The 10,510-nt window shown below is 44.9% G+C and overlaps 1 protein-coding gene and 1 long non-coding RNA gene across 5 annotated transcripts in view; one reads left to right on the top strand and one right to left on the bottom strand.

Moving 5' to 3' along the window:
• Positions 1-1,851: 1,851 nt before the first annotated feature.
• LOC132818950 (uncharacterized) lies at positions 1,852-7,553 on the bottom strand. Its single transcript, XR_009645035.1, has 2 exons — positions 7,112-7,553; positions 1,852-3,080 (listed from the first exon to the last, which is right to left on the bottom strand). It is a non-coding gene; the product is annotated as an uncharacterized LOC132818950 (long non-coding RNA).
• ralgps2 (Ral GEF with PH domain and SH3 binding motif 2) overlaps positions 7,141-10,510 on the top strand; it is a 431,788-nt gene continuing 428,418 nt past the window's right edge. For 3 of the 4 annotated variants that reach the window (XM_060830098.1, XM_060830096.1, XM_060830097.1), the window contains exon 1: positions 7,141-7,414. The gene's annotated coding sequence lies outside the window, so the exon portion shown is untranslated. The remainder of the gene's footprint in view (positions 7,415-10,510) is intronic. The other variant, XM_060830099.1, reaches the window with a different exon arrangement.

Here is a 10,510-nt window from a genome sequence, read left to right as displayed (position 1 = left end):
TCTATTCTCCCTGCCAAAGTGCATAACCTCACATTTTCCCACATCATAAATGCTGGCCAACCAGAGATTCCCATGTTTCACATGAGAATAAAAACAAATTCCATCTTTCAAGCTTTTGCCCTCTCACTTGATTTGTTTACATTCCTGCTGTGTAATCCTCACCATTTGCCTTCCTACCTATTTTTGTGTCATCTGCAAACTTAGCAATAGTACATTCCCCTCTCTCATCCATGTCAATAATATATGTTGTAAATAATTGTAGCCCGAACACTGATCACGGTGGCACTCCATTAGTTACAAGAACACATTTACAAAAACACAAGTTTAAAAATTAAGGAGAAAAGAAATTTGAGAGAAACAAATAGGACTGATTAAGGATAGTCAACATGGCATTGTGCATGGGAAATCATGTCTCACAAATTTGATTTCAAAAAATAACAAAGAGGATTAATGAGGGCAGAGCAGTAGATGAAATATATTTGGACTTTAGTAAAGATTTGACAAGGCTTCCCATGGGAGACTGGTTAGCAAGGTGAGATCTCATGGAATACATGTAGAACTAGCCAGTTGGATACACAACTGCCTCAAAGGTAAAAGATAAAGAGTGGTAGCAGAGAGTTGTTTTTCAGACTGGAGATCTGTGACCAGTGGAGTGTCACAAGGATCAGTGCTGGGTCCACTACTTTTCGTCATTTATATATGATTTGGATGTGAGCATAAGTATATTTCGTAAGTTTGCAGATGACACCAAAATTGGAGGTGTAGTGGGCAGCAAAGATTACCTCAGATTACAACAGAATCTTGATCAGATGGGCCAGTGGACTGAGGAGTGGCAGGTGGAGTTTAATTTAGATAAATGCGAGGTGCTGTATTTTGGAAAGGCAAATCAGGGCAGGACTTATATTACTGAATGGTAAGGTCCTAGGGAGTGTTGCTGAACAAAGAGATCTTGGACTGTAGGCTCATAGCTCCTTGAAAGTAGAGTTGCAAGTGGATATAATAGTGAAGAAGGCTTTTGGTATGCTTTTCTTTATTGGTCAGAGTATTGAGTGCAGGAGTTGGGAAGTCATGTTGAGGGTGTACAGGACAATGGTTAGGCCACTTTTGGAGTATTGTGTGCAATTCTGGTCTCCTTCCTATTGGAAGGATGTTGTGAAACTTGAAAGGGTTCTGAAAAGATTTACAAGGATGTTGCCAGGTTGGATGATTTGATCTATAGGGAGAGGTTGAATAGGCTGGTGCTGTTTTCCCAGGAGCATCGGAAGCTGAGGAGTGACCTTATGAAAGTTTATAAAATCATGAGGGACATGGATAGGGTAAATAGATAAAGTATTTTCCTGGGGTAGGGAGTTCAGAACTAGAGGGCATAGGTTTAGGGTGAGAGGGGAAAGATATAAAAGAAACCTAAGGGACAACTTTTTCCACACAGAGGATGGTGAGTATGCGGAATGGGCTGCCAGAGGAAGTGGTGGAGGCAGGTACAATTGTTATATTTAAAAGGCATCTAGATGGGTTTATGAATAGGAAGGGTTTGGAGGGGTTAGACCAGGTGCTGGCAAGTGGGACTAGATTGGTTGGGATATCTGATTGGCATGGATGAGTTGGACTGAAGGGTCTGTTTCCGTGCTGTACATCTCTACGAATGTATGACTAAATAAAAGGGTATTAGGTGGGATCAAAGTACAAGGGAATGTAATATGATTAGGTTAACCATACTCTGCATATAAATGAATACAAAGAGTATTGTAAATAAGGTCCTGAGCTGCAGGCACAGATATCCAGGTAGAAATATGAAGTTGTGGCAATAAACCAAACTGAGTGAATGACCGCAAATAAAGAAATATAATAAGATTCCAGGTTTTATATTTTTTTACTTAACACAAGCCAGAATTAACATAAATTTCACATGAATTAACAAGCAAATTATACTTAAAATAAAATCAAGAATTGCTGATACAAGCTCACTGCACAAATGTGAGTCTGGAACTACACTGTTCCACAATATGCTTTATTCACACAGGGCAGATCGAAGGTTCTATCTGACAACAGCTTTTACTCTCGAGTTTCATAGGTATGATCATCACTCTGGGCACATTTCTGTTAACCCATTTCAATTAATCTGTTAATCCTTTCGACTCATAACACCCTGGTTTTCAGTTTGGTCACTCCTGGGAAAAAAAATCCCAGCTCATTAGCGTCTCTGAGCTATTATTGATTAAAGGGAGCTTTGTAATACTGGAGAGGGGGTGGTGGGGTGGAGCTGGATATTCTGATAACCACAGAGTTATTGGAGCAGCACTTTGGATCCCTGTGGAATTCCAGATGCAGCAAATTCAATGGGAATTGCCCAGGAAATTGAAGATTCCAATGACTGCATTTGGAACCTCTGAAAGAACCTAAACATTGATTCAGAGTATTAAATTTCAGTTGTTATTCATGAAAAATTTGAGGATTAACATTCTATTTAAATTCCTAAATAACAATTATAATAAAGCCCACAACCACCTCCCCCCACCAAATTACACCATCCCAACCACTTACACACTCACAGACCCTGACAATCATCCCTCTGACTAGAACTCCAATCTAACATGATCCCATTTTCCTCAGAACCCAACACCTCCTGTTGCTGGCCCGGACCTTGAACTTCCCATCTCAATCATTCCCGACAAACCCTTCTGATCGGATCTGACACCTCCTCTCGTGATGAGTGACATAGAGCGTAGATAATGCCAATCATGGTTCCATGATGAGATATTAAAAACCAGAATGGCAGCATGGTGGCACAGTGGCTAACACTGCTGCCTTACAGCGCCAGAGACCCGGGTTCAATTTCCGCCTTGGGCAACTGTCTGTGTGGAGTTTGCATATTCTCCCCGTGTCTGCATGGGTTTCCTCCGGATGCTCCAGTTTCCTCCCACAGTCCAAAAATGTGCATGTTAGGTAAACTGGCCATGGCAAATTGCCCGTTGTGTTAGGTGAAGGGATAAATGGAGGGGAATGGGTCTGGGTGGGTTGCTCTTCAGAGGGTTGGTGTGGACTTGTTGGGGTGAAGGGCCTGTTTCCACACTGTAGGGAATCTAAATCAAAACAGAATGTAGGAGCAAATTACTGTCGATGCTGAAATCTGTACTGAAAACAAAAACTGTTGGAAATCACAGCAGATCACGTAGCATCCGTGGAGAGACAGCAAGCTAACGTTTCGAGTCTAGACGACTCTTCTAGAGCTGACATGATGTGTAGTGTGGAGATGGAATGCTGGGGAGAAAGGGTGTTGTTAGTACAGATTAAATGATCGAAATGTGAGAATGGCAGAACAGTAGCAAGTCTAACTGCTAAACTGGAAAGAACAGATGGTGCAACTGGAGTTGAGGGAAGGGGAGAAGACACGTGATGACTGAGAATGCGACAAATTAAGCTAAAAGAAAGGGAAGAAATGGGAGTGAACTCAATCTTAAAGTATTGAACTCAAATTAAATCCAGAAGAATGTAAAATGCTTAGTCTGACAATAAGGTGCTGTTCCTCCAGTTTGTGCTATGATTCGCTGGAGCATTGCAGTGTGCTGAGGATAGACGAGTGGGTATGAGAGCAGGAAGCTGTGTTAAAATTACCGGCTATGGGAAGGTCAAGGCCATGCCTGCACATGAACCTGGAAGTGTTCTGCAAGGCAGCCACCTCGTCTGTGTTTGATTTCTCGAATGTAGAGCAGGCCTATTGGCTGCAGCGAATGCAATAGACCAGATTGGAGAAGGTACGGGTGAAAGCTTTTGGAATACTGCATGCAGTTCTGGTCTCTCTGTTATAGGAAGGATGTTGTGTAACTTGAAAGGGTTCAGAAAAGATTTACAAAAATGTTGCCAGGGTAGGAGGGTATGAGCTAGGGAGAGGCTGAATGGGCTGAGGCTATTTTCCCTGGAGCATTGGATGCTGACATTATATAGAGGTTTATAAAATAATGAGGGGCATGGATAGAGTGAATATCCAAGGTGTTTTCCCTAGGATGGGGGAGTCAATAACTACAGCACATAGGTTAAGGTGAGAGGGGAAAGATTTAAAAGGGACCTAAGGGGCAACTTTTTCACACAAAGGATGGTACATGTATGGAATGAGGTGCCAGAGAAAGCAGTGGAGGCTGTACAGTTACAACATTTAAAAGGCATCTGCATTGGAAAATGAATAGGAAGTGTTTTGACGGATATAGGCCAAATTTTAACAAATAGGACTAGATTAACTTAGGATATCTGATCAGTATGGACGAGTTGAACTGAAGGGTCTGTTTCCATTCTGTACAGCTCTATGACTTTTCCTCCAGGTGCTCCGGTTTCCTCCCACAGTCCAAAGATCGCACGTTAGGTGAATTGGCTACGCTAAATTGCCTGTAGTGTTAGGTGAAGGGGTAAAGGTAAATGTAGGGGAATGGGTCTGGGTGGGTTGCTCTTCGGAGGGTCAGTGTGGACTTGTTGGGCCGAAGGGCCTGTTTCCACACTGTAAGTAATCTAAATCTAATCTAAATGCTGCTTCACCTGTAAAGACTATTTGGCCCTTGGATGGTGAGCAGACAAGAGTTGAAGGGGCAGTTCTTGCCCTTTCTGCAGTTACATGGCAAGATGCTGTGGGCAGGAGGGGTAGTGTTGGCGGTCATTGACGAATGGACTAGAGTATCCCGGACGGAAGAAGGTGCAAGCATTATCCTGACCGTATCATAGTTGGTCGTTTTAACATAGCATCATGCTCTCATACCCACTTATCTGTCCTCGGTATGCTGTAAAGCTCAAGCATGTCAGTGTAGAGGTACAACATCTCATCTTCAGACTAGGCACTTTACAATCTTAGTACAGAGGAACCTTGGTTATCCAAAGGTACAGGCAGGGAGTATTGTGTACGGTTAATTGAATTCCACATAATTGAATGCCGGATAACATGGTTTAGCCAAGCATCGGGACCCTGTGATCTTGCTGGATAATCCAATAATCAAATGCCGGATAATTGAAGTTCCTCTGGATTGAATTCAACAGCTTCAGATTGTGAACTCACACCCATTTCTTCCTTTTCTTTTAGTTTTACTTGTTGCATTTTCTGTCACCATGTCCTCTCTCCCCTTCCCCAACTCCAGTTGCACCATCTGTTCTTTTCCAGTTTGGCAGTTGGACACACCATTGTTCAGCCTTTCTCACATCCTGATCACTTAATCTGAACTATCAACACCCTTTCTCCAACAGCACTCCACCTTAACACTATTGCATGAATACTGCCAACTCCACACTTCACGGCAGCTCTGAAAATGTCATCTATACTCAAAATGTTAACCTGCTCTCTCTCTCTGTGGATGCTGTCTGACCCGCTGGGATTTCCAGCGCTTTTTGTCTTTATTACAAAACAGAATTGTGAGCAAAATTAAAGTTTATGAAAAAAATGGGACAGTACCAACATGGAAATGAAATTGACTGATTAACAGAAAAACAGACGAGTGGTGAAAGAATAATGTAAAAGCAAAACCTAGCCCCAGCAACTGTAAAGTATGCAATGTAAGCACCTTCCAGAGGCTCAGTTCTGGGGAGTCCAAAACCCTAGAAATGTGTGTGGGGAAGGGAGATAAGGCCCAGAGGGAAGACTGAAGTGTGTGTGAATATGCTCCTGGGGGAAGATACATTCACAGCAAAGAGAAGTTGTTGGGAGTAGGGAACACCCAATGGTGAAAGGAGGTGTTCCATTATCTGGATTAGTGGTACTGGAAAAAGCAGTTCAGTCAGCATCCCAGGAGCAGTAAAATCGACGTTTCGGACAAAAGCCCTTCATCAGGAACTCAAAACCTCAGCAGGGACACTTTTGAGATCAACTTTTACCACCAAACAATCCTTAAGTTGTCATTAATTATCCTCAACAGGGCAAAGTTGAAAAGTGTGGTGCTGGAAAAGCACAACAGGTCAGACAGCATCCGACGAGCATGAGAGTCAACGTTTTAGGCATAGGCCCTTCATCAGGAATGGATGGAGAATGGGGGCTTATGCCCTAAACAAGTCTCCTGCCCCTCGGATACTGCCTGAGCTGCTGCGCTTTTCCAGCGCCACACGTTTCAACTCTCATCTCCAGCATCTGCAGTCCTCATTTGCTCTCAACTGACCAAAGGCAGCCAACCTGAGGCCCGGTCCTAAGGATGTGTAGGTTAGTTGCATTAGGGGTAAAAAATTAGGTCTGCAGATGCTGGAGATCACAGCTGCAAATGTGTTGCTGGTCAAAGCACAGCAGGTTAGGCAGCATCTCAGGAATAGAGAATTCGACGTTTCGAGCATAAGCCCTTCATCAGGAATAATCCTGATGAAGGGCTTATGCTCGAAACGTCGAATTCTCTATTCCTGAGATGCTGCCTAACCTGCTGTGCTTTGACCAGCAACACATTTGCAGTTGCATTAGGGGAATGGGTCTGGGTGGGTTACTCCGGAGGGTCCGTGTGGATGGCCTGTTTCCCCTGTAGGGATTCTATTAAAACTCCATGTGGCGGCCTAATGGATCGCATCTTTCATACTTTTAACTTATTTTTTTTGCCAGTGTTGATAGTTCAGATTAAGTGGCTCGGGGGTAGAAGATTGCGGATTCCAGTCCCTGGCATTTCGCGGTCTTTCTTGAACACAGCATATCGGCTGGAGGTAGTATTGGGCAGACCCTGCAACGAGACTGCAGTGTGGAAATTGCCCACCCGTCCGTCCTGCGAGGTTGCCGCGGAATCATGGATGGAGCTGGGTAAAGTTACGTGCACAGTTTCACACCGACCGACCACAGTTTGCAGCGGGAGGGGACGACCTGGGATCCCTCAACCCCCGACCCCACAGACCTGCACTTGAAACTCATGAAAGAGGGCAAGAGATCTGCCTTCCGCATCGTATCGCGGCTTGCGGAAAAAAAAACGCCGCGACGACCGTTGCTTTTTTTTTCCGCGCTGGAACAAAGGAAAGGTCAATGACTCCCGCCCCCGGGGACCAATATCCCGAAATTGTGCGTGTGTCAACGACTGCGACAAAGGGACGGCCGAGAGAAGGAGTGGGGGAAAAAAAATGGAGGGGGAGGGGCACGGCCGCGGGACGAGAGGCTGCGCGCGCGAGTTTTGTAACGTACCCCAGGCGGCGCGCGAGTACCGGCGGTGGTTGGGCGCACGCAGGCGCTCGTGCACGCTCGAGCTGCCTCGGAACGCGGTTTGTCCATGTGTGAGCGAGCGCGAGCGTGATCGTGTTTTCTAATCGGCCGCTCCTCCTCTCAGCGGGGAGCTCGCGACCCCCCGCCAACAACAACAACAACAACAACAACGACGACGACAGACTTCGGAGACCCACTTCGGGAATGAGACCTTGGGATGTACGCGACGGTCAGTGTCAGCAGCGACTGGTTTCTCGGCGCAGCATCAGTGTGGACACGGCATAGGTCAGTCAGCCTCTGTTCCAGTAACGTCTCTCTGTCTTTCTGTCCCTCTCACTCGCGTTACACACACACACGCCGCCGCCCCGCGGGCCCCAGGCTTTCCGCGGTGTTTCGTCAAGCTGCCGGTTTAAAAACCTGTCTGTCGGGGTTGGGGGAGGGGTCAGCCAGGACTTCAGAAGATGCATGCGGGAGGAGCTATGGAAGGAGGTAACAACAGCTCTCACTCCCATGTTTTGGTGACTGTCGAGCCGGTTGGTGGCGGCTGTCCGGACTTTGATACCACCACTCGGTCTTTATAATCAAGGGCCATCGCTCCGTCCTCACCTCGGGCTTTGCCACTCGGTGATTGTTAGGACTTTGATGTCAATTCCCAATCATTTGAATCCTGCTTCAACAAATCCCCCGGTCTGGGCTGGGGATCAAAATGATTTATTGCATAGTTGGAAAAAAAATCAGTTTTGTGTAAACTTGCATACCAACACAGCCACACCATATATACATGTCAAAATTGGAAGATTTGTGCCATTGACAGTATAGCTGTCGGCGTACTCAACGATCGACTAACATCCAATCAGTTCTGCACACCTAAATTATCGTGTTTTTTTGTCGAGATATGAAGTTCATGAATTCTCGTGGCAGCAAATTGTCACCTTCGTTATAAGTTCAATTTCTGGCTTCAGTTTTGAAATCTGAACAACATCTTCACGTATAACAAATTAAGCTAGATATTTTCTAATCAACCTGTTCAGAGATGTTGTGACATACTTCTGGATCAGATGGCACTTGAACCTAGATCCCCTGGCTGAGCAGTCAGAACACCAACATTGACCTGCAAGTGTCTTTCCCATTAAATTCATTTTTATTCATTCACAGGATGTGGGTGAAGTTGGATAGGCCAACATTTATTGCACATCCCTAATTGCCCAGAGGACAGTTAAGAGTCAATTACATTGCTGAGTGTCTGGAATCATATGTAGGGTGGACCAGGTAAGGATGGCAGTTTCCTTCCCTAAAGGATATTAGTGTTCCTCTGATCCATTCCACTTGAACTAACTAGTTGACCTTTTTTAATAGATAAAATACATTAGATTTTGGTTGCAGTCGATTCTTAAAATGTTAATTATAGGGATATGCTTGACTTATACCTGAAGTAAGAGAAACCACATAGTGGGCGGCATGGTGGCACAGTGGTTAGCACTGCTGCCTCACAGCGCCTGAGACCCGGGTTCAATTCCCGACTCAGGTGACTGACTGTGTGGAGTTTGCATGTTCTTCCCGTGTCTGCGTGGGTTTCCTCCGGGTGCTCCGGTTTCCTCCCACAGTCCAAAAATGTGCGGGTCAGGTGAATTGGCCATGCTAAATTGTCTGTAGTGTTAGGTAAGGGGTAAATGTAGGGGTCTGGGTGGGTTGCGCTTCGGCGGGTCGGTGTGGACTTGTTGGGCCGAAGGGCCTGTTTCCACACTGTAAGTAATCTAATCTAATCTATAACACAAGTTGATTATAAATATTATTGAGGAGAAAGTGAGGTCTGCAGATGCTGGAGATCAGAGCTGAAAATGTGTTGCTGGAAAAGCGCAGCAGGTCAGGCAGCATCCAAGGAACAGGAAATTCGACGTTTCGGGCATAAGCCCTTCATCAGGAATAATTTTCTGTTCCTTGGATGCTGCCTGACCTGACACGCTTTTCCAGCAACACATTTTCAGCTATAAATATTATTGATTCTTATGACGTTAGTCATCTTGCTTCCAGCACATCACAGCAGGAGTTCCTTGGAGTGTGCTCTAAGTACAATGCTGGATAGATGGCCTTGGTAATGATATTCCCTCTGTCATAAAGTCAGAACAGAGGATTTTGCTGATGATTGCACATTGATCAGTACCATTCATGACTCCTCAATTACTGAAATAATCCATGTCTAAATGCAACAAGGCCTGGACAACACCCAGTTTTGGGCTGACAAGTGACATTTGTGCAATGCAAGAGCTAGATAAAGACCATATTCTACAAGAGAGAATCTAATGATTGCACCTTGAAATTGTATAACATTGCCATCACTCGATCCCCCACTGTCAACATACGGAGTTACCACTGACCAGAAATTGAACTGGATTAGCCATATAAATACTGTCATTATAAGAGCAGGTCATAGCACACTGACCTGGGGAACATCTGCAGATATGTCCTGAAACGAAGGTGATTGACATTCTAAAACATCGATCACCATCCTTTGTTGAAAATGTGTTGCTGGTTAAAGCGCAGCAGGTCAGACAGCATCCAAGGAGCAGGAAATTCGACGTTTCGGGCATAAGCCCTTCATCAGGATTCCTGATGAAGGGCTTATGCCTGAAACGTCGAATTTCCTGCTCCTTGGATGCTGCCTGACCTGCTGCGCTTTTCCAGCAACACATTTTCAGCTCTGATCTCCAGCATCTGCAGACCTCACTTTTTACTCACCATCCTTTGTGCCCGCCATGACTCCAAGCAGTGGAGTCCCCCCGATTCCCATTGACTTCTGTTTTGCTGGATTTCTTGTTCCCAAACTTGGTCAGATGCTGCCTTGACATTAAGGGCAGTCCCTGTCATCTTCCACGTGGAATTCAGCTGTTTTATCGGGGTGTCATGAGGTCAAGTTTTAAGTAGCCCTGTAGGACCTGAAGTGAGCATCAGTGTCACACACTTATTATATAACTGTCCTTTGATTGCATTGTTGACTACCCTTTTTGTGACTGTTGTCAGTTGAGAGTAGTTTAGTCAGTATTTGGTTGGTTGAATTTGTTTCTTTTTTTTAGTGGACAGGACATATGTTGGTAAATTTCCACATTGCTCACTGGATACCAGTGTAATGCTATTTATACTGGAGCAGCTTGGCCAAAGGGCAGCTATTTTTGGAGTAGAAGTCTTTAGCTCACTTTCTAAGATGTTGACAGTGCCCATAGCCTTTGCAGTATTCAGTGCCTTCCTAATATCATGTGGAGTGTATTGAATTTGCTGTAGATTAGTTTCTGTGATCTGGCAATCTTGTGAGGAGCCTGAGATGGACCATATTATTTGACACTTCTGTCTGATAATTGCAAATGATTCAACCTTGTCTTTTATACT

Source organism: Hemiscyllium ocellatum, chromosome 9 (assembly GCF_020745735.1).
Source record: "Hemiscyllium ocellatum isolate sHemOce1 chromosome 9, sHemOce1.pat.X.cur, whole genome shotgun sequence".
Lineage (NCBI taxonomy): Eukaryota > Metazoa > Chordata > Chondrichthyes > Orectolobiformes > Hemiscylliidae > Hemiscyllium > Hemiscyllium ocellatum.
The sequence above is the reverse complement of the archived record's forward strand: the minus strand, read 5'-3'. Positions and strand labels throughout refer to the sequence as shown.